At 44.3% G+C, this 21,552-nt stretch overlaps 1 pseudogene; it reads left to right on the top strand.

Moving 5' to 3' along the window:
* The window catches only part of LOC139387797 (dimethylglycine dehydrogenase, mitochondrial-like), a 35,034-nt pseudogene extending 14,272 nt beyond the window's left edge, over positions 1-20,762 (top strand).
* The last annotated feature ends 790 nt before the right edge of the window (positions 20,763-21,552 follow it).

Raw genomic sequence — 21,552 nt, 5'->3', positions numbered from 1 at the left:
GGAACATGCTAACATCTCTGTTGCCGAGTCTACGATACGTAAAACTCTAAGCAAGAATGGTGTTTATGGGAGGACACCAAGGAAGAAGCCACTGCTGTCCAAAAAAAACAGTGCTGCACGTCTGAAGTTTGCAAAAGTGCACCTGGATGTTCCACAGCGCCACTGGCAAAATTTTCTGTGGACAAATGAACCTACAGTTGATTTTGTTTGAAAGGAACACAAAACACTATGTGAGGGGAAAAAAGGCACAGCACACCAACATCAAAACCTCATCCCAACTGTAAAGTGTGGTGGAGGGAGCATCATGGTTTGAGGCTGCTTTGCTGCCTCAGGGCCTGGACAGCTTGCTATCGTCGATGGAAAAATTAATTACCAACTTTATCAAGATATTTTGCAGGTGAATGTTAGGCTCTGTCCGCCTATTGAAGCTCAACAGAAGTTGGGTGATGCAACAGGACAACGACCCAAAACACAGAAGTAAATCAACAACAGAATGGCTTCAAAAGAAGAAAATATGCCTTCTGGAGTGGCCCAGTCAGAGTCCTGACCTCAACCCCATTGAGATGCTGTGGCATGACCTCAAGAGATCAGTTCACACCAGACATCCCAAGAATATTGCTGAACTGAAACAGTTTTGTAAAGATGATTGGTCCAAAATTCCTCCTGACCGTTGTGCAGGTCTAATCCGCAACTACAGAAAACGTTTGGTTGAGCTTATTGCTGCCAAAGGAGGGTCAACCAGTTATTACATACAAGGGCTCACATACTTTTTGCACCCTGCACTGTGAATGTTTACACGGTGTGTTCAATAAATACATGAAAACGTAGAATTGTTTGTGTGTTATTAGTTTAAGCAAACTGTGTTTGTCTATAATTGTGACCTAGATGAAGATCAGATCAAATTGTATGACCAATTTATGCAGAAACCCAGGTATTACCAAAGGGTTCACATACTTTTCTTGCACACTACCGCTCAAAAGTTTGGAGTCACTTAGAATTTATTTTTGGTACAGAGGCCCATTATGAGCAACACAGCAAGTTTGAGGTTGTGGACAGGTGTCTTTTATACTGATAACAAGTTCAAACAGGTGCCATTAATACAGGTAACGAGTGGAGGACAGAGGAGCCTCTTAAAGAAGAAGTTATAGGTCTGTGAGAGCCAGAAATCTTGCTTGTTTGTCAGTGACCAAATACTTATTTTCCACCATAATTTGCAAATAAATTAATAAAAAATCCTACAATGTGATTTTCTGGATTTTTTTTCTCATTTTGTCTGTCATTGTTGATAGTATGATGAAAATTACAGGCCTCTCATCTTTTTAAGTGGGAGAACTTGCACAATTGGTGGCTGACTAAATACTTTTTTTGCCCCACTGTATATAAAAAAGATGCACTTTCAAAACATTGCTTTGCAAACTTGCAGGGTCCATACAGTCCATTAAGTGTAGTCAGCGATAATATGTACACTTCCATGCCTCCTCCTCTAATTATCCATGTTTATTGTCTGTTCTTTGCTGGTCTGACTACATACTCCCACCCTGGTATCAACCTGAAGAAGGTCCACTACCACAGAGTCTCGTACACTACACATAAACCACAGAACGGCACAATGGATGATAATGTGAGTCTGTATCTGTATGTTCACACCTTCACTTTCTCTGTGTGTCTCTAGGCGGTGGGTTCCCACCAGCCAGGCAGCATCCATGTTGCCTCCACCCCAGTCAGAGTGGTTAAGCTGAAGTACCAGATGTCCAGGGCCCAACGACACCCCACGCCCCAGTGGCTCATCACACCGGAGAAGATCAAGGAGCTCTTCCCCCTGCTCAACATGGACAATGTCTGGACCTGAGGGGAAATACAGTCACATCCTTCATAGACATGTAGCCTGGGTCCCAGATAGGTTTGTGTTGTCTGGTCAACTCCTAAATGTCAAGGGTGTGACAAGACAGCACAAACATATCTTGGACCAGGCTAATATGATCAAGAACGTCATGATTTCAGTTTTATGGCATGATTTACGAGCCTAATGGAGATTCTGTAATGACATAAAGAGGCTACACAGAACATTGGCCCCTGGAGGTGCTCCGGAGCCAAAAGGGCAACTAAACTTCCCTGGTGTATAATCTTTAAAGCCTATAAGGGTGTCTGTCATTACAGCCATTACAATGAGCCCGTCCTCCTATAACTCCTCCCACCAGCCTCCACTGGTGTCTGTAGCTAGGTTTCCATCCAATTGGCGAAATATTCTCTTTTGAATATTCTACAATCTACATAAAGAAAATATGCAAATTTTCCCACCAGTGGTGTGTTTCCACCAAACGGACTTGTTGCGGATAAAAACTCCTTATGATGACGTATTGCACACAAAATTGACTTTTTTTTGCTCTCGTTTTCATGTACCGAATAAAAATCTCAAGTTCATTGTGTTTCCATCACATTTTCAACTCTAATGATTGTTTTGTCACAAACTGTTGCGTCAAATAGCAAATGTGCCTACTCTGGTCTTGGCACCCGCCCGCTAGCCAACAGCTCGCAGATACAGTGCAGGTAGCTGTGCGGGTTGTCTAGTCTACATGATGACATTACTATGGATGAGAGCGAGAATATTTTTATTTGTCAAAACGACTGTCAAGCATCAATCATAATGTCACCAGAATAAGACCTTTCGATATTGATTGGAAAGGAGCGTCAAGATCACCGTGCACTTTGACCCACCCTGTGAAGTTCATCAGAATTCATTGAATCTGTAGCCGAATAAACTGCATGGCTTCCCGAGTCGTAGTGAGAGGACAACACAACGTATCACTGCGTGATTCCACGTTTACTTCGATATGATGGTTATTATATCAATATTTGCGCATAAAAGGCATTCCCACCGCCATTTCTTGCATAATGAATTTTACCGACACAAAAAAGATCCCACCATGTCGAACAAACAGATGATCTGTCTGCATTTATAAAATTGTACTGAAACTTCCTGTTTCCATCACAGCTGCCGTGATTTTGTTGTTGTTGTTTTGCTGTATGACCCTCATATAAACTGTGGATAGAAACGGGATTATAGACCAGGTTTGAAACAGTGCAGAACATTGACATGAGAGTAACAGTAACATTTTAATGGCCACCTCCCCCAGGTGCTAATGAGTCTGTATAACCCAGGAGACGGCCATATTGACCCCTACTCACTGATCATGGCCCTGGCAGCTGGGGCCCCGTATCTACGGAGCCCATATCTACAAACCAGCTCCGGTCTCTGGTCTCACACCCTCCAGCGACGGGAAGTGGGACGTCCAGACCCCACACGGGACCGTCAGAGCTAACCGCATAGTCAACGCCACAGGTCCAATATCTGTCAGTGGCAAAACATCTGTCTCTATGTAAACACCAATGGAGGCTGGTGGAGGGAGAAATTGGTGGACAGGCTCATTGTAATGGCTGGAATGTGTTCCATTCATTCCATTCCAGTCCGTCCTCTGATTAAAAGTGACACCAGCCATCACTGGTACACACAAATACATGCACAAAGACAAGCTTGCAAGCATATTTGCACAACATGTACCTCTTGCTGCAAACGTGGAAAATAGAAACAAGAGCCTTTGGCAGACTGGGAGGCTGAGCTTCGTGCTAGAATGTGTTATGAAAGAGAACCAGAGGAGGGTTGGTGTAGTTAGAAGTTGAGCAACCAGGGACTGGGTTATTGTGCAGAGTGTGTTTGCGCTGCAAACCATGATTGATCGCTCCTCGCACAAGACGAACAAACATTGTAAGAACCATACCACTCAGCAACAGAACATGCATTGATTATTGATTTTTTACATCAATTGAATATCAATACATTGCATTAAGCACTGTAGTATCTTGGTTGTGTTATAGTGTTTTTCTTTAGGGCTATACAAGAGGTTGTCGTGATGTTTGGATCGTACTCAAGTAGTTTGGGCATTCAAAAACACAGTCCTGTTAAACACAGGTCTGGGGTCACATTGAATTCTCACTGGAAAACGTGATTGAGAAACTATGACCAGCCAAAAGGTTTGAACAAACAAACACACTTCAGGTGACTAACATTTTTCTAGTCGTAATGTCTGCAAAGTTTGAGTAAGCTGATAACTGAACAAGTTGATACCCATCCCGTGTAGCCTCTCCCAGGTTGTTGGAGACTTATCCCACACTTTGGATTGGATAGACTGCAGAACCCCATGTCTCTCAAGTCAATCAAACCAGTCTCTTGTCATTAACTTATTTTCAGTTCAGCTGTTTTGGTCAATGACAACAAAGCCTATCAAAGTCTATAGTAAAACGAACAGACTAAGGAGCACAGTTGAGATCTTTATACCCCCAGTTCTGAAGACAAAAGCAGTTGATTAGCCAAATGCTTTAAGGCTGAGTTCAGCTGTAGTTGTTGTTTGGTTTGGACCCGTACTGACTGCCTCATTTAGTTTATATTTCTCATGTCTGAATTCCGAGGAGTTAAATCTGCCTGGCAGGTTTATTAGGAACCTGAGCAGGGGAAATGTGGGTCACGTGGTTTGAACTGGATCATACCAGTTCTGGGACGAATCAGTTGGCAAATATGGCTCCTTTCTTCCTTTCCTTCCACTGCTGCTTATCCAAGTCAAAGAATTCACCTCAAAATCTCTCTCCTCTCTTCCCATTTCTCTCTCTCTCACTGGCCTTCACAAATGTAACTCATGTAAGTCACAGTGGGTGAGAGCATGACATTCTATTTCCTATACATTGTACTTGGTGTACGATCAACATGGAGAGAGAAACATATAGCTAGCTACACGTATAGCTGCTGGGGGGAAATGAAGTCCACTTTGTCAGGGGTACAATGGAAACATCCCATAGTGGAGCTAAAGGATTTACTTGAAACCCCACCGGACACTGTGGATTTGTAGTGTTTGACCAGTGCGGTAATGACTACCGTCTCCATATGGTCCAGTAAAGTAGTACAGCTCATGTACAGTATGTACAGGTCCAGGAGTGGAGGTTTGTGTGGCGATTGTGTACGTTTCTGTGTTTGTTTGCACTCGCAGACACACACACACACACACACACACACACACACACTGCCGTCTGAGAGTCTATCTGGGTGTTCAGTTACTACACCCCTTTTAAAACCACTCCTCCAGGACTTCAATCTTTTAACCTCGTTCTTCTACTGTGAAATGGGCCCACTGCTTTTGTGGTTGAGTTTTTTTTACATTCTGAGAACATTGTTTGGATATGTGGGAATAACCCTGGTATGATAATTACGATGGGAGCACTCACTGTCAGATTTTCTGTTGTTTCCAGCAAAGCCTCCCTCTCTATACATAACCTTGGGGAGTTCATATCTTTCATTACAATACAAATCTCTCTCGAACCCTCGGGTCAACCTCATCTCTCCTGTAGTGGGTGGGTGAGTTGTGTAAAGTTGTTATTTTATTTATTTAACCTTTATTTCACTAGGCAAGTCAGTTAATAACAAATTCGTATTTACAATGACGGCCTACACCGGCCAAACTCAGATGGCGCTGGGCCAATTGTGCACCACCCTATGGGACTCCCAGGATGTCTGTAGTGACGCCTCTGAGATGCAGTGCCTTGGAGCGCTGCACCACTCGGGAGCCCTAAGTGTGGTGGGATTTGGGGGTTTAACCCTTGACATGCAGGTCAGGGAAGGGTACGTGATTTATGTTTGCTGGAGCTGTGGTCTGCAGAAATAACTCCATGTGAAAGCAGATCCTAAAGTGCTGCTGCAGCATTCCTTACAGACTCCATTCTCTCCAACGCTCCCTCCCTTTACTCTCACCCCATTCCATCTCTCTCTCCTTCCACTGTCTCACACTCACCCCATTCCATCTCTCTCTCCTTCCACTCTCACACTCACCCCATTCCCTTGTTTGACTCCCAATCACCTCTACCTCCCCCACATACCCTAATCCCTCCATTTACTCTCTCCTCGGCTCCTTCCCTTTACTCTCTCCTCGGCTCCTTCCCTCCCTCTCTATCAACTCTTCTTTCCTCCAACTTCAAACTCCCTGCTTCCCCTCCTCTCTCTCTCTTACCCCTTTTTCTAAACCCTTCAATTTTTCCTCCCTCTCATTGACTCTCGTCTTCTCTCCCAACCCCACTTGCCAGGCCTCCAGGGCTGGAGTAAAGTCCTGTATCCTGTCTTTTTATCTTCTCCTCCCCCACCTTCAAAACATGACACTCCCTCTTCCTGAAACCACCGTTTGGCACCTTGACCAATGAGAATCCCCCAGAGTAAGGTCAGGGGTTGCGGTCCTAGGAATGTGTCCCCCCCGAAGGATCGGTTTCACCATGTGGGCCGTGACCTACTAATGGAACCAAAAGGAGAACGGGCCGCTGAGACAACCAGTGAAAGGCCTCCACACAGGACCTCCTCAAATCACGGGTGAAACCTGTTATTCCTAAGTGGGAGCTATATGTACTGTGAACAGAAAATGGACAGTACTGTTTCACAGAGAGAGAGAGACAGTCTCTGGCCTTTAGAAATGATTTAGCTTACCACGCTATCACTGGTGCTCATAAATAAGGAGGAAAGGGAGTGAGTGCGTTAGTTATTTTACTGCTGCTCTTCAATTATTTGTCACTTTAATTTTTTACTTAACTTATTTTTCTTAAAACTGCGTTGTTGGTTAAGGGCTTGTAAGTGAACATTTCACTGTTGTATTCGGTGCATGCGACAAATAAAAATGCGATTTTGATTTGGTTAGTTAACAGGTGCGGTGGGTGTACTGTGGATATATGGGTAAGCCCAGATGTAGGGTTTGTGAATGGGTTTGTGAATGACCTTGTGTGTATCCTGCTACAGTGAGCTGGTAAACATGTGTGCTATCTACTCGGACCCCCCCAGCAGCTCTGCTCTGGTCCTAACTGGCCATAGCCTACAGAAATAGGGAAAGGCAACCTTTTAAAAAAGGTAGAGAGAGTATGTATCCCTATGAGCTAAACATTTTTTAACAAAGCTGAAGTTATAATGCAGAACTCTGCTCAATTTGAGAGATACGCTGTAAAGCAGTATATAAAATGAGTGATTAGATCAGACTTGCATTCTCTACCGTTACTCTACGTGTAACGGATGTGAAACGGCTAGCTTAGTTAGCGGTGCGCGCTAAATAGCGTTTCAATCGGTGACGTCACTTGCTCTGAGACCTTGACGTAGTAGTTCCCCTTGCTCTGCAAGGGCCGTGGCTTTTGTTGTTGATGTGAGCAGAGGGTCCCTGGTTCACGCCCGGGTATGGGCAAGGGTACGGTCTAAAGTTATACTGTTACATTGATGCTGTTGACCCGGATCACTGGTTGCTGCGGAAAAGGAGGAGGTCAAAAGGGGGGTGAGTGTAACGGATGTGAAACGGCTAGTTTAGTTAGCGTGGGCGCTAAATAGCATTTCAAATCAGTGATGTCACTTGCTCTGAGACCTTGAATTAGTAGTTCCCCTTGCTGTGCAAGGGCCGCGGCTTTTGTGGAGCGATGGGTAACGATGCTTCGTGGGTGACTGTTGTTGATGTGTGCAGAGGGTCCATGGTTTGCGCCCGGGTATGGGCAAGGGTACGGTCTAAAGTTATACTGTTACATACATACGCATACTCTACCGTTACTCTTTTCCCTACTTGTACCTCAAGTATTTATGTCAAGTATGTATGTACTTGTCTGGTGTGGAACAGCTGCAACTCCGCAGAAAGCGGCAGAAGTCAACAAGTGGGGTTATGTGACATTTCTTTCAGCTGTCACAACAACTGGTTCCTGCAGGCCGTTACCAGCATGTGCTCTATAGGGACAAACGGCTGTAGTGTCAGCAGGGGTAATGGTGTGTGTGTGTTTGTCTGTGTGCAGAGGGAGGGCAGCTGACTCTTGCCCCGGTAATCAGAATATTGATCGGGCAAGAGGCTCCTAGCAACAGGCTTCCTATGCTGGTTTGTGGTCAGTCTACTGTCCACAGAGGCTATGCCATACATTATTTTTATGAATCTTTTATTTCATTTGTAAAAGTGTCTTTTTAAATCTTTGTGTTACAGTATATGAGTAAATGTATATACATTTTATGTAGGACTATGTGCTGACTGGGTTTGCGCTTGTCACGGTCAAGCAATAGTTCTGTGACTTACACAGGTACTGCAGTGAGTAAATGTTCTGTTTTAGGGGGTATCCATGTCCCTGTGGATGTAGAGGCTCTGGCTGGTCTGTTTCCTACTCTTTTAGAATGTTACGGAGTAGGAACATTCGTGTTTGTGCCAGTGTTTCGGTGGGGGAGCTAACAAGCAGGGAGACAGTTAAATGCTTAAATGCTCCCAAGAAAAGCGGTAACGCACCTAAAACGTTGGTTTGCACGCTGCCATTAAACCCCAAAAGAAGAAGGCCTTAGAAAGAGCGGTCAGAAAACCCAGTCGTCTGACGTTATACCAAACATCAGATCGGATCAGATTGCATTATCACCAACAGCCAGGTGTTGGAATCTCAGCTGACCACCTGAAATAGCTCCTAGAAAATGAAGTCCTTTGTAAATGAAGCCTTTGATGAAGTTTAAAACAAGACTAACCTTCTATGCAGTGTAACTCGACGTTCACCGTAAAGTGAATCAGCTGGTAGAACAGGGGGTCTCCCATCTTTGTCTTAAGATGTGGAGTCATAGTGTTGGAGCCACAGACAGACAGATAATTGTGTTAGTGTTAATGTGACGGGCCCTTAACACCATGCCTCAGTCTGGAATGGTATCCTCTTCTCTATATAGGACACTACTTTTGGCCAGAGCCCCATGGTTTTTGCCAAAAGTAGTGCACTATCTAGGGAATATGGTATCATTTCAGACACAACCATGTCTAAGTGTCATAGAGTACACCATAGTACTGTAATAAGTCATGTTTTTACTCGACTTATCTACCGGCTTTCATACTCTGCATCTGAGATTCTACTATTCTACAATTTTACGGCCATTTTCTGCTCCATTTCTGTCATTATCATCGCAAAATCTGTGTGACCCAGCTGGCTTTGCACTATTTTGATCTGAGAAAGTGAAGGCTGGGTTAGTAAAAGGCAGAAAGAGTCGGTGTGTGAGGCTCTGTTCTTAAACTTGTTTTGCTTTCCTTGCGGTGGAGACCGGGGCAGTTCAAGGATGGCTGTTTACACCCTACTGGCGTCTTTCTCCATACTCCTGTGTCTGCTTTCCTGGTCTCCTCAAAACATCTATGCTAACCCAACCTAGGAGGTGTCAAATAAACACCTGAGCAGGATACCCCATATTCTGGTCATGACGAGGGAAACAGAAGGAGTTAAGATGGAATGTCGCCTTGTTTATTTTCCGCATGGAAACATCTTCAGAGCGAACGCGTGCCGTAGCTAGCTGCTAGCCAAATATTAGCTAGCTTTATCTAGCAATAATGACATCAACAAAATTGGTATGTAGTGTCCATCTCGAAGAAAGACGGGCGCTATTTTTAGGCATCTGATATGTTTCACTGGGGTGGGGACTGTAAACAGCAAGGCGCACGTCCAAAAGCGGAAGTCGCGTCACAGGCTCTCCTTCCTTTCCCCTGAAAAAAACCTGGATGTTTCTGGTTTCTATTGACCCCACTGAAGGTGCACCTTTTCAGACCATGAAATAATTACTGTTCTTTGATTGGTCTACAGGAATCTGGGCCCGGGAAATTGGCCAGCTGATTGGCTTTGAGCACCCCACTATCCCTGTCCATCACCAGTATGCTGTCAAAGCAACAGTGCCGGAGGTACTAATTTAATTAAATTGTTTTAAAGTAACATGTGTTGTGATGTTTAATAAAGTTTAATTAGATGATTAATACATTTTGATATGTTTTGTTGTGCCTAGGTGAAAGGCCCTGAAGACAGAGCTGCCAGTGATCAGGGACCTGGAGGGCTCATAATATCTCAGACAGGAGAGAGAGAGAGAGACGGACTGCTGTTTGGGCCCTACGAGAGAGAGAAGATGGTGCTGCAGGACTCCTGGGTTACAAATGGAGTACCACCAGGTCTGTCTGTCTATCTTGCTCTCTCTTTCGCTCTGTCCCACTCTCTCTCACACAGACTCTCTCTCTACCTCTCTGTATGCCTAACCTCAGTTGTACTCCTCTGTGTGTGTGTGTGTGTGTGTGTGTGTGTGTGTGTGTGTTGTACATGTTTTGGTAAGGAGCTGTTTGAGTCAGACCAGGACCGTATCATGGACCATGTGGAGATGGCCATGGAGATGGTACCTGTGGTGAAGAATGCGGACATCATTAACATTGTGTCTGGACCAATCACCTCCACTCCTGACCTCCTGCCCAGGGCGCAGGCAACCACTGGACCGCCATCGGCTTCGGGTAAACATAGGAGTGGAATTGTGTACGAGTGTTTGTTTGGGGGAGCCCTGAGCAATGGATTGGGGTCAGGGGTGGATGCTGAAGTAAATTGATGTGATTGGATGGTGTAGTGTGAAAGTTCTTAATTCTGAAGGTCTTACCATCTTCCCTGCTGTAAAAACTAGTGTGGCTGACTGGGAGTGGGAGGTTGAAGGTCAAAGGCATTACCGCATGGTCCGACTGTGTGCGATGTCCCAGGTATGGGATGATCCACGCCGGTGGCATCGGGAAGTTCCTCAGTGATTCTACACCTGCATTGCTTGCTGTTTGGGGTTTTAGGCTGGGTTTCTGTACAGCACTTTGAGATATCAGCTGATGTACGAAGGGCTATATAAATAAATTTTATTTGATTGGAGTGTGACTGGGAAACCCCCCCCCCCCCCCCCTATGACCTCAATGGCAAATGGACAACGGTACCCTATATGTGTACCAAGGTCAGAGAGTCCTATGAATTCAACAACCTAGGTGAGTACTCACTACCCTCGCTGGCCTATAGTAGAAAAGGATTTTGGACAATGGGTGAGTGGGTTTTCAATGAATGGGATATCTTTACTGGTTGAAGTAAAGGCATGTTTACTGAATGTTGAAAATGTATGTTTTAATTTCTATCTCCCTCCCTCCCTCCCTCCCTCAGCAGGCTACTCTAAAGAGGAGCGTTTTGCGGGCCGTCCGACCCACAGGATCAGTGGTGTGTATGAGCTACTAAAGAGTAAGGCTTCCATGGGCTTCCATGCTGGCTGGGAAAGACCACACTGGTTATATAAGCCTGGATACATTGCAGGATACAAGTAAGATACCCGGTCAATCAGTCAATCAATACAAGTATGACACTACCACTGAGCGTTAAGCATCGTTTCCCAATTTATTAGTGCAGGTTGCGGACTCCTTTCACTCCACCCCAAAATCATAAACCTCACCTGAGGTAGAGTATCTCATGATAAGCTGTAGACCACACTATTTACCAAGAGAGTTTTCATCTATATTTTTCATAGCTGTCCATTTACCACCCCTAACCGATGCTGGCACTCAATGAGCTGTATAAGGCCATAAGCAAACAGGAAAACACTCATCCAGAGGCAGCTCTTCTAGTGGCCTAATTTCAACCAGCACGTTAAATGTGCAACCAGAGGAAAAAAACTGTAGACCACCTTTACTCCACACACAGAGACACGTACAAAGCTCTGTCTCGCCCTCCATTTGGTAAATCTGACCATAATTATATCCTCCTGATTCCTGCTTACAAGCAAAAACTAAAGCAGGAAGCACCAGTGACTCGTCAATAAAGAAGTAGTCAGATGACACAGATGCTAAGCTACAGGACTGTTTTGCTAGCACAGACTGGATGGAATATGTTACGGGATTCTTCCGATGGCATTGAGGAGTACACCACATCAGTCACTGGCCTCATCAATAAGTGCATTGATGACGTCGTCCCCACAGTGACCGTACGTACATATCCCAACCAGAAGCAATGGATTACAGGCAACGTCCGCACTGAACTAAAGGGTAGAGCTGACGTTTTCAAGGAACTCTAACCCGGACGCTTATAAGAAATCTCGCTATGCCCGCAGACAAACCATCAAATAGGCAAAGTGTCAAAACAGGACTAAGCTTGAATCGTACTACAAAGGCTCCGACGCTCGTTGGATGTGGCAGGGCTTGCAGACTATTACAGACTACAAAGGAAAACAAAACGCAAGCTGCCTAGTGACACGAGCCTACCAGACGAGCAAAATTACTTCTATACTCGTTTCGAGGCAAGCAACACTGAAGCATGCATGAGAGCATCAGCATGTCCAGACGACTGTGATCACACTCTCCGTAGCCGATGTGAGTAAGACCTTTAAACAGGTAAATTACCAGGAGATGTACTCTGAGCATGCGCAGACCAACTGGCAAGTGTCTTCACTGACATTTTCAACCTGTCCCTGACTGAGTCTGTAATACCAACATGTTTCAAGCAGACCACCATAGTCCCTGTGCCCAAGAATACTAAGGTAACTTGCCTAAATGACTACTGACCCGTAGCACTCACGTCTGTAGCCATGAAGTGCTTTGAAAGGCTGGTCATGGCTCACATCAACACCATTATCCCAGAAACCCTAGACCCACTCCAATTTGCATACCGCCCCAACAGATCTACAGATGATGCAGTCTCTATTGCATTTTACACTGCCGTTACATCACGTTACACTACTACTGCTACTACTGGACCATCACGCTACACTACTACTGCTATTACTGGACAATCGTGTTACATTACTACTGCTGCTACTGGCCCATCATGTTACACTACTACTGCTGCTACTGGACCATCATGTTACACTACTACTGCTGCTACTGGACCATCATGTTACACTACTACTGCTGCTACTGGACCATCATGTTACACTACTACTGCTGCTACTGGACCATCATGTTACACTACTACTGAGCCATCATGTTACACTACTACTGTTACTACTGGACCATCATGTTACACTACTACTGGACCATCATGTTACACAACTACTGGACCATCATGTTACACTACTACTGCTACTACTGGACCATCATGTTACACTACTACTGGACCATAATGTTACACTACTACTGCTACTACTGGACCATCATGTTACACTACTACTGGACCATCATGTTACACTACTACTGCTACTACTGGACCATCATGTTACACTACTACTGCTACTACTGGACCATCATGTTACACTACTACTGGACCATCATGTTACACTACTACTGCTGCTACTGGACCATCATGTTACACTACTACTGCTGCTACTGGACCATCATGTTACACTACTACTGAGCCATCATGTTACACTACTACTGCTACTACTGGACCATCATGTTACACTACTACTGGACCATCATGTTACACAACTACTGCTACTACTGGACCATCATGTTACACAACTACTGGACCGTCATGTTACACTACTACTGCTACTACTGGACCATCATGTTACACTACTACTGCTACTACAGGACCATCATGTTACACTACTACTGGACCATCATGTTACACTACTACTGCTACTACTGGACCATCATGTTACACTACTACTGGACCATCATGTTACACAACTACTGCTACTACTGGACCATCATGTTACACAACTACTGGACCATCATGTTACACAACTACTGCTACTTCTGGACCATCATGTTACACTACTACTGGATTATCATGTTACACTACTACTGCTACTTCTGGACCATCATGTTACACTACTACTGGACCATCATGTTACACTACTACTGGACCATCATGTTACACTACTACTGCTGCTACTGGACCATCATGTTACACTACTACTGCTACTTCTGGACCATCATGTTACACTACTACTGGACCATCATGTTACACTACTACTGCTACTACTGGACCATCATGTTACACTACTACTGGACCATCATGTTACACTACTACTGCTGCTATTGGACCATCATGTTACACTACTATTGATGCTACTGGACCATCATGTTACACTACTACTGCTGCTACTGGACCATCATGTTACACTACTACTGCTGCTACTGGACCATCATGTTACACTACTACTGCTACTACTGGACCACCATGTTACACTACTACTGCTACTACTGGACCCTCATGTTACACTACTACTGCTGCTACTGGACCATCATGTTACACTACTACTGCTGCTACTGGACCATCATGTTACACTACTACTGCTACTACTAGACCACCATGTTACATTACTACTGGACCATCATGTTACACTACTGCTACTACTACTGGACCATCATGTTACACTACTACTGGACCGCCATGTTACACTACTACTCGACCACCATGTTACACTACTACTGGACCATCATGTTACACTACTGCTACTACTACTGGACCATCATGTTACACTACTACTGCTGGGCCATCATGTTACACTACTACTGCTGGACCATCATGTTACACTACTGCTGCTACTGGACCATCATGTTACACTACTGCTGCTACTGGACCATCATGTTACACTACTACTGGACCATCATGTTACACTACTACTGCTGGACCATCATGTTACACAACTACTGGACCACCATGTTACACTACTACTGCTACTACTGGACCATCATGTTACACTACTACTGGACCATCATGTTACACTACTACTGCTACTACTGGACCATCATGTTACACTACTACTGCTACTACTGGACCATCATGTTACACTACTACTGCTGCTACTGGACCATCATGTTACACTACTACTGGACCACCATGTTACACTACTACTGGACCACCATGTTACACTACTACTGCTGCTACTGGACCATCATGTTACACTACTACTGCTGCTACTGGACCATCATGTTACACTACTACTGGACCATCATGTTACACTACTACTGCTACTACTAGACCATCATGTTACACTACTACTACTGGACCATCATGTTACACTACTACTGCTGCTACTGGACCATCATGTTACACTACTACTGCTGGTACTGGACCATCATGTTACACTACTACTGGACCATCATGTTACACTACTACTGCTACTACTGGACCACCATGTTACACTACTACTGCTACTACTGGACCATCATGTTACACTACTACTGGACCATCATGTTACACTACTACTGGACCATCATGTTACACTACTACTGCTGGACCATCATGTTACACTACTACTGCTGGACCATCATGTTACACTACTACTGCTGGACCATCATGTTACACTACTACTGCTGGACCATCATGTTACACTACTACTGCTGGATCATCATGTTACACTACTACTGGACCATCATGTTACGATACTACTGCTGCTACTGGACCATCATGGTACACTACTACTGCTGCTACTGGACCATCATGTTACACTACTACTGGACCATCATGTTACACTACTACTGGACCATCATGTTACACTACTACTGGACCATCATGTTACACTACTACTGGACCACCATGTTACACTACTACTGGACCACCATGTTACACTACTACTGCTGCTACTGGACCATCATGTTACACTACTACTGCTGCTACTGGACCATCATGTTACACTACTACTGGACCATCATGTTACACTACTACTGCTACTACTGGACCATCATGTTACACTACTACTGCTGGACCATCATGTTACACTACTACTGGACCATCATGTTACACTACTACTGCTGGACCATCATGTTACGATACTACTGCTGCTACTGGACCATCATGGTACACTACTACTGCTGCTACTGGACCATCATGTTACACTACCACTGGACCATCACGTTACACTACTACTGCTACTTCTAGACCATCATGTTACACTACTACTGCTGGACCATCATGTTACACTACTACTGGACCATCATGTTACACTACTACTGGACCACCATGTTACACTACTACTGGACCACCATGTTACACAACTACTGCTACTACTAGACCATCATGTTACACTACTACTGCTGGACCATCATGTTACACTACTACTGGACCATCACGTTACACAACTACTGCTACTACTAGACCATCATGTTACACTACTACTGCTGGACCATCATGTTACACTACTACTGGACCATCATGTTACACTACTACTGGACCACCATGTTACACTACTACTGCTACTACTGGACCATCATGTTACACTACTACTGGACCATCATGTTACACTACTACTGCTACTACTGGACCATCATGTTACACTACTACTGGACCATCATGTTACACTACTACTGGACCATCATGTTACACTACTAGTGCTGGACCATCATGTTACACTACTACTGGACCATCACGTTACACAACTACTGCTACTACTAGACCATCATGTAACACTACTACTGCTGGACCATCATGTTACACTACTACTGGACCATCATGTTACACTACTACTGGACCACCATGTTACACTACTACTGCTACTACTGGACCATCATGTTACACTACTACTGGACCATCATGTTACACTACTACTGCTACTACTGGACCATCATGTTACACTACTACTGCTACTACTGGACCATCATGTTACACTACTACTGCTACTACTGGACCATCACGTTACACTACTACTGCTTCTACTGGACCATCATGTTACACTACTACTGCTGCTACTGGACCATCATGTTACACTACTACTGGACCACCATGTTACACTACTACTGGACCACCATGTTACACTAGTACTGGACCACCATGCTACACTACTACTGGACCATCATGTTACACTACTACTGCTACTACTGGACCATCATGTTACACTAGTACTGCTACTACTGGACCATCATGTTACACTACTGCTACTGGACCATCATGTTACACTACTACTGGACCATCATGTTACACTACTACTGGACCATCATGTTACACTACTACTGCTACTACTGGACCATCATGTTACACTACTACTGCTGCTACTGGACCATCATGTTACACTACTACTGCTGCTACTGGACCATCATGTTACACTACTACTGGACCACCATGTTACACTACTACTGGACCACCATGTTACACTAGTACTGGACCACCATGTTACACTACTACTGGACCATCATGTTACACTACTACTGCTACTACTGGACCATCATGTTACACTACTACTGCTACTACTGGACCATCATGTTACACTACTACTGCAACTACTGGACCATCATGTTACACTACTACTGCAACTACTGGACCATCATATGACACTACTGCTACTGGACCATCATGTTACACTACTACTGCTGCTACTGGACCATCATATGACACTACTGCTACTGGACCATCATGTTACACTACTACTGGACCATCATGTTACACTACTACTGGACCATCATGTTACACTACTACTGGACCATCATGTTACACTACTACTGCTACTACTGGACCATCATGTTACACTACTACTGCAACTACTGGACCATCATATGACACTACTGCTACTGGACCATCATGTTACACTACTACTGGACCATCATGTTACACTACTACTGGACCATCATGTTACACTACTACTGGACCATCATGTTACACTACTACTGGACCATCATGTTACACTACTACTGCTACTACTGGACCATCATGCCAGTGGACAGTAGTGAAGGAAGTTCAGGTTCATGTTTTTTATGGCGTGTTTTATGGCGTGTACACATATGGAAAGCATAGTGTGGCTTTAGGAATTTTTAATTCCTAAGCTGTCTGTCTGGCACATCACTATCTCCTTTGTGCCTGGAACTCTCTGCATCCTTGAGTGTGAAGACACTACATGCACACACATTGTAGCAATGTTGTGTGTGTGTGTGTTTTGTCCCAGTGCAGCTGTGTGTTCCTGTGTGTATGTTAGACTGTTTGAGGACTTGGTATTCTTTCCTTTTGGGATTGAGGGTGGGGAAAGGCTGGACAGCGTCCAGTTTTTATTCACATGTAATGCCTTGGGATAATACTGCTCTGTACTTACTGTTCAATACTCTATACAGTCTGATAATATCAGTCCCACGTCATTCATGTGTTGGTCTGAAACCACTCTTGTTTTAAGAGCTGGAGGCGATTGAGAGATCGAACTCAGGGTTAGGTTCCAAATTGACATGTTCAAACTCCAGGTTAGGATCTAGTTTGCCAATCCAACTCACGGTTAGCTTTCAGTTGGCCATCTACCAGTGGCTGACTAAGCTTTTAATTGGCTCTGAGAATTTAGCACCATCTGTGGGATTTATTTTTGAAATGATGCCCATGGTATATTAAAATACAGTTTTTCCATATGAAAACTATGAAACCTTCCGTGTAAGGGCCCAGTGACATAATATTATGTATGTACTTGCAGTGAATAGTCTCCTTTCTAGAGCCATCCTTGTATGACTGTTTTATTATAACACAGCGTTAAGTTTATCAAGAAACGCTAGTCCGTAAGCATCTCCTCTCCCCTGCACCTCCTCTGAAGTCATTACTCTGAATGTATTTTCACTTTCAGTCAACTTACTTATTCAAATATAATTGTTAAATATATAAAGTAACTAACTGCTGTCTCAGTTAATACTTTCAGTCATTACATTTGAAATAAACCAAGTAACTAACCCCCAAGTGTCTATCTGTTCTCCCCAGGCCGAGTTTCAGGCGTCCCAACTGGTTCGGTCCAGTGGGGAGGGAGTCTAACCTGGTGATGGAGAAGGTTGAGGTCGTGGACCTTACACCCTTCGGCAAGTTCATGGTTAAAGGGAAGGACTCCCAGAAACAACTGGACAGACTGTTCGCTAACACTATACCCAAGGTAAGGAAAACACTATGCCCAAGGTAAGGAAAGCACTATACCAAAGGTAAGGAAAACACTATGCCCAAGGTAAGGAAAGCACTATGCCCACTGCTAGTATAACTCTGTACTCCAACTCCTCACAGAAGCTGTTAATGTAAACTCCCCCTCTCTCTGCTCCAATATGGAACAGCACATTAAAAACAAATTAATCTCCTATTCATTCAGCTCTCTCACACACCCTGAGACAGCTTAGTATTGTATTTCGCCCCCTAGTGGTATCAGGAGAACACTGACAGTCAGGAAATCTGCACTGCAGCCTTACGGCAGGGCAGGCAGAGGTGGCAAATCTTCTCCACCAAGGGCCCTGTGGGTCAATGGTTTTGCTCCAGCCCTGCAGTAGAACACCGGATTCAACTGATCAAGTCCTTAATGGAGACTTTGATTGGTGGATCAATTGAATCGACATTGTGCAGGCGTTTCTATTCCTTGAAATTGTAAGTTTAACCATATAACCCTATGGATCCCTCTCTAACCCCAGGTGGATAGGAGACAGAAGGAGGGATAACGTAGACATCGCTAACGTGACAGAGGACATTGGGGTGTTGGCTGTGGCTGGACCAAAGACTAGAGATGTTCTACAGAACTACCATGAGTGGCTCCTGAGTGGTGCAGTGGTCTAAGGCACTGCAACTCAGTGCAAGAGGCGTTACTACAGTCCCTGGTTCAAATCTAGGCTGTATCACATCCAGCCGTGATTGGGAGTCCTATAGGGAGGTGCACAATTGGCCCAGAGTCGTCCTGTTTTGGCCGGGGTAGGCCATCATTGTAATTAAGAATTTGTTCTGAACTGACTTGCTTGGTTAAAAAAAAAAGTTCAATTAAATGTTGCCATCTTCTTTCTTTTTTTATAAGCGATGCAGGCCTCAAGTTACTCCACTGCAAACCCCTTCAACTGGCTGGCATCAACCTCAGAGCTACCAGGATCTCCTACACAGGTGTGTGTGTGTGTGTTAGCTTACAATTGTTTAAGAGTACATGTGTAGCATGTACAGCGTAACTGACTGCGTGTGTTTCAGGCGAGTTGGGCTGGGAGCTGTATCTACCTCCGAAGGACATGGCAGCGGTGTACCATGCTATCATGGAAGCAGGACAGGATGAGGGAATCGACAACTTTGGTACCTACGCCATGTCATCACTACGACTGGAGAAGGGCTTTAGAGGCTGGGGTGCACACACACACACACACACACACACGTACTCTCATGCGGTATGGATTGACGGTTTTTTTATTTTTATCAGATGAACTTTGACACCAACCCTCTGGAAGCTGGTCTGGACTACTTCATCAATCTCAACAAGGTAGACATTGTTACTAGCTACTACTCTCTCACCAGTCAGCCACCGTCTGTGGGTTCAAGTAGAGGTGTTCATATTCAAAAACCAGGTGGGTTATGTTTAGATGTTGTGAAATTCTGGCCATGTAGCCAGTATCCTAAGTCTCCTACACACATGTATTATTTAATAAATGCTATGTTTAACTACAGTACACACAGTACACACACACACAAACATCACTCTCCCTGTCTCCAGCCTGCAGAATTCATCGGTAAGACAGCACTGCAGGAGTAAAGGTCGGAAGAGGAAGCTGTCGACGGGACCATCTGGCTCAACGGCAAGGTGAGCTGTGTGTGTGCGCCCGGTGGTAAAGAGGCAACACAACAGAGGCTTTCACTTACACCAACAGTGTTACCAACAATGTAGATTATGTAATGCATTCTAGGTGTTCCACAATGTGTTTTTTTTAATGCGTAATATGTATTGTCAATAATTGTATCATTGTGGAGTGACACTTTAATAATTGTTTCTAAACTCTACACCACCCAGCATTTTCCTACAATACCTGCAACCATCTTATAGAAAAGCATATAGCTTATTGCCCTCTTCTCTCTCCTAGGTGGTTGGCAACACTACATCAGGGACCTACAGCTACACCACCCAGAGGAGTCTGGCATTTGCCTATCTGCCAGTGGAGCTGTGTCCTGTGGGGCAGAGGGTGGAGGTGGAGATGTTGGGGAGGACATACCCTGCCATGGTAGTCTAGGAGCCACTGGTCTTCACTTAACCCACCAAGAACCGGCTGCAGAAGAAGGTTAAGATTAAGGCCTACACACGGGGGGAGAACCCAGCTTAGAACCAGAGTACCAGATCTGGATCCAAATAGGATATCTGTTTTCTTTCAAGTATTTACAGAAAATGTGTGCTTTATTTAGCTACCTTCTGGTGCTAATTGCGACCCAGGTCGGTTTAGAATCTCCAAACAGAAGAACTGACACTATGAACTATGCTGGTTGACAGTGTTACTGTTATGATTATGGGGACTTATGATGAAAACGACTGACATGTGATGAACAATCCTCAAATGACACCCTGTGTGGCCCAAAGTAGTGCACACTATACAGGGAATATGGTATCATTTGAGATGGAGACTTTGACAGTGATGTAAAAAAGACATTAAAAATGACTTCCTCTTTCCTATTTGGTCACCTGGTTAGGAAGAAGCAGGAACAACTAAAGTAACCCAGAATGTGCATAAGAGCTCAACTCTAGGTTCCAATGTAAATTGTCCATACTAGCATGGACGGATTGTTTGGTTGGAGTCTTGAAACCATTCAACCCATAACTGCTTAGCAACAGAGGCAATCATTACTGATAGGTGGCATTTTAATCTCTCAGTATTGCGGTGTTATAAGTTGTTTTTATGTGAAGGAATTAAATGGCTTTTTTTTAATTACAGGTATTAACGCTTATGGGGTTGAAAAACAGAGACTTAGTAGAAGTGTTAGTGCAGCTGTCCTATCCCAACCAGAACCGGACAAATAGATTCTGTCTTCTGTAGTCGTTTTGTACATTATATAGAAGGGACAATGAACTTTGATAATGCTTTGTACAAACCTCAGTCTTAAAAGCATGGTGGGCATATT

Source organism: Oncorhynchus clarkii, chromosome 29 (assembly GCF_045791955.1).
Source record: "Oncorhynchus clarkii lewisi isolate Uvic-CL-2024 chromosome 29, UVic_Ocla_1.0, whole genome shotgun sequence".
Taxonomy (NCBI): Eukaryota; Metazoa; Chordata; class Actinopteri; order Salmoniformes; family Salmonidae; genus Oncorhynchus; species Oncorhynchus clarkii.
The sequence above is the reverse complement of the archived record's forward strand: the minus strand, read 5'-3'. Positions and strand labels throughout refer to the sequence as shown.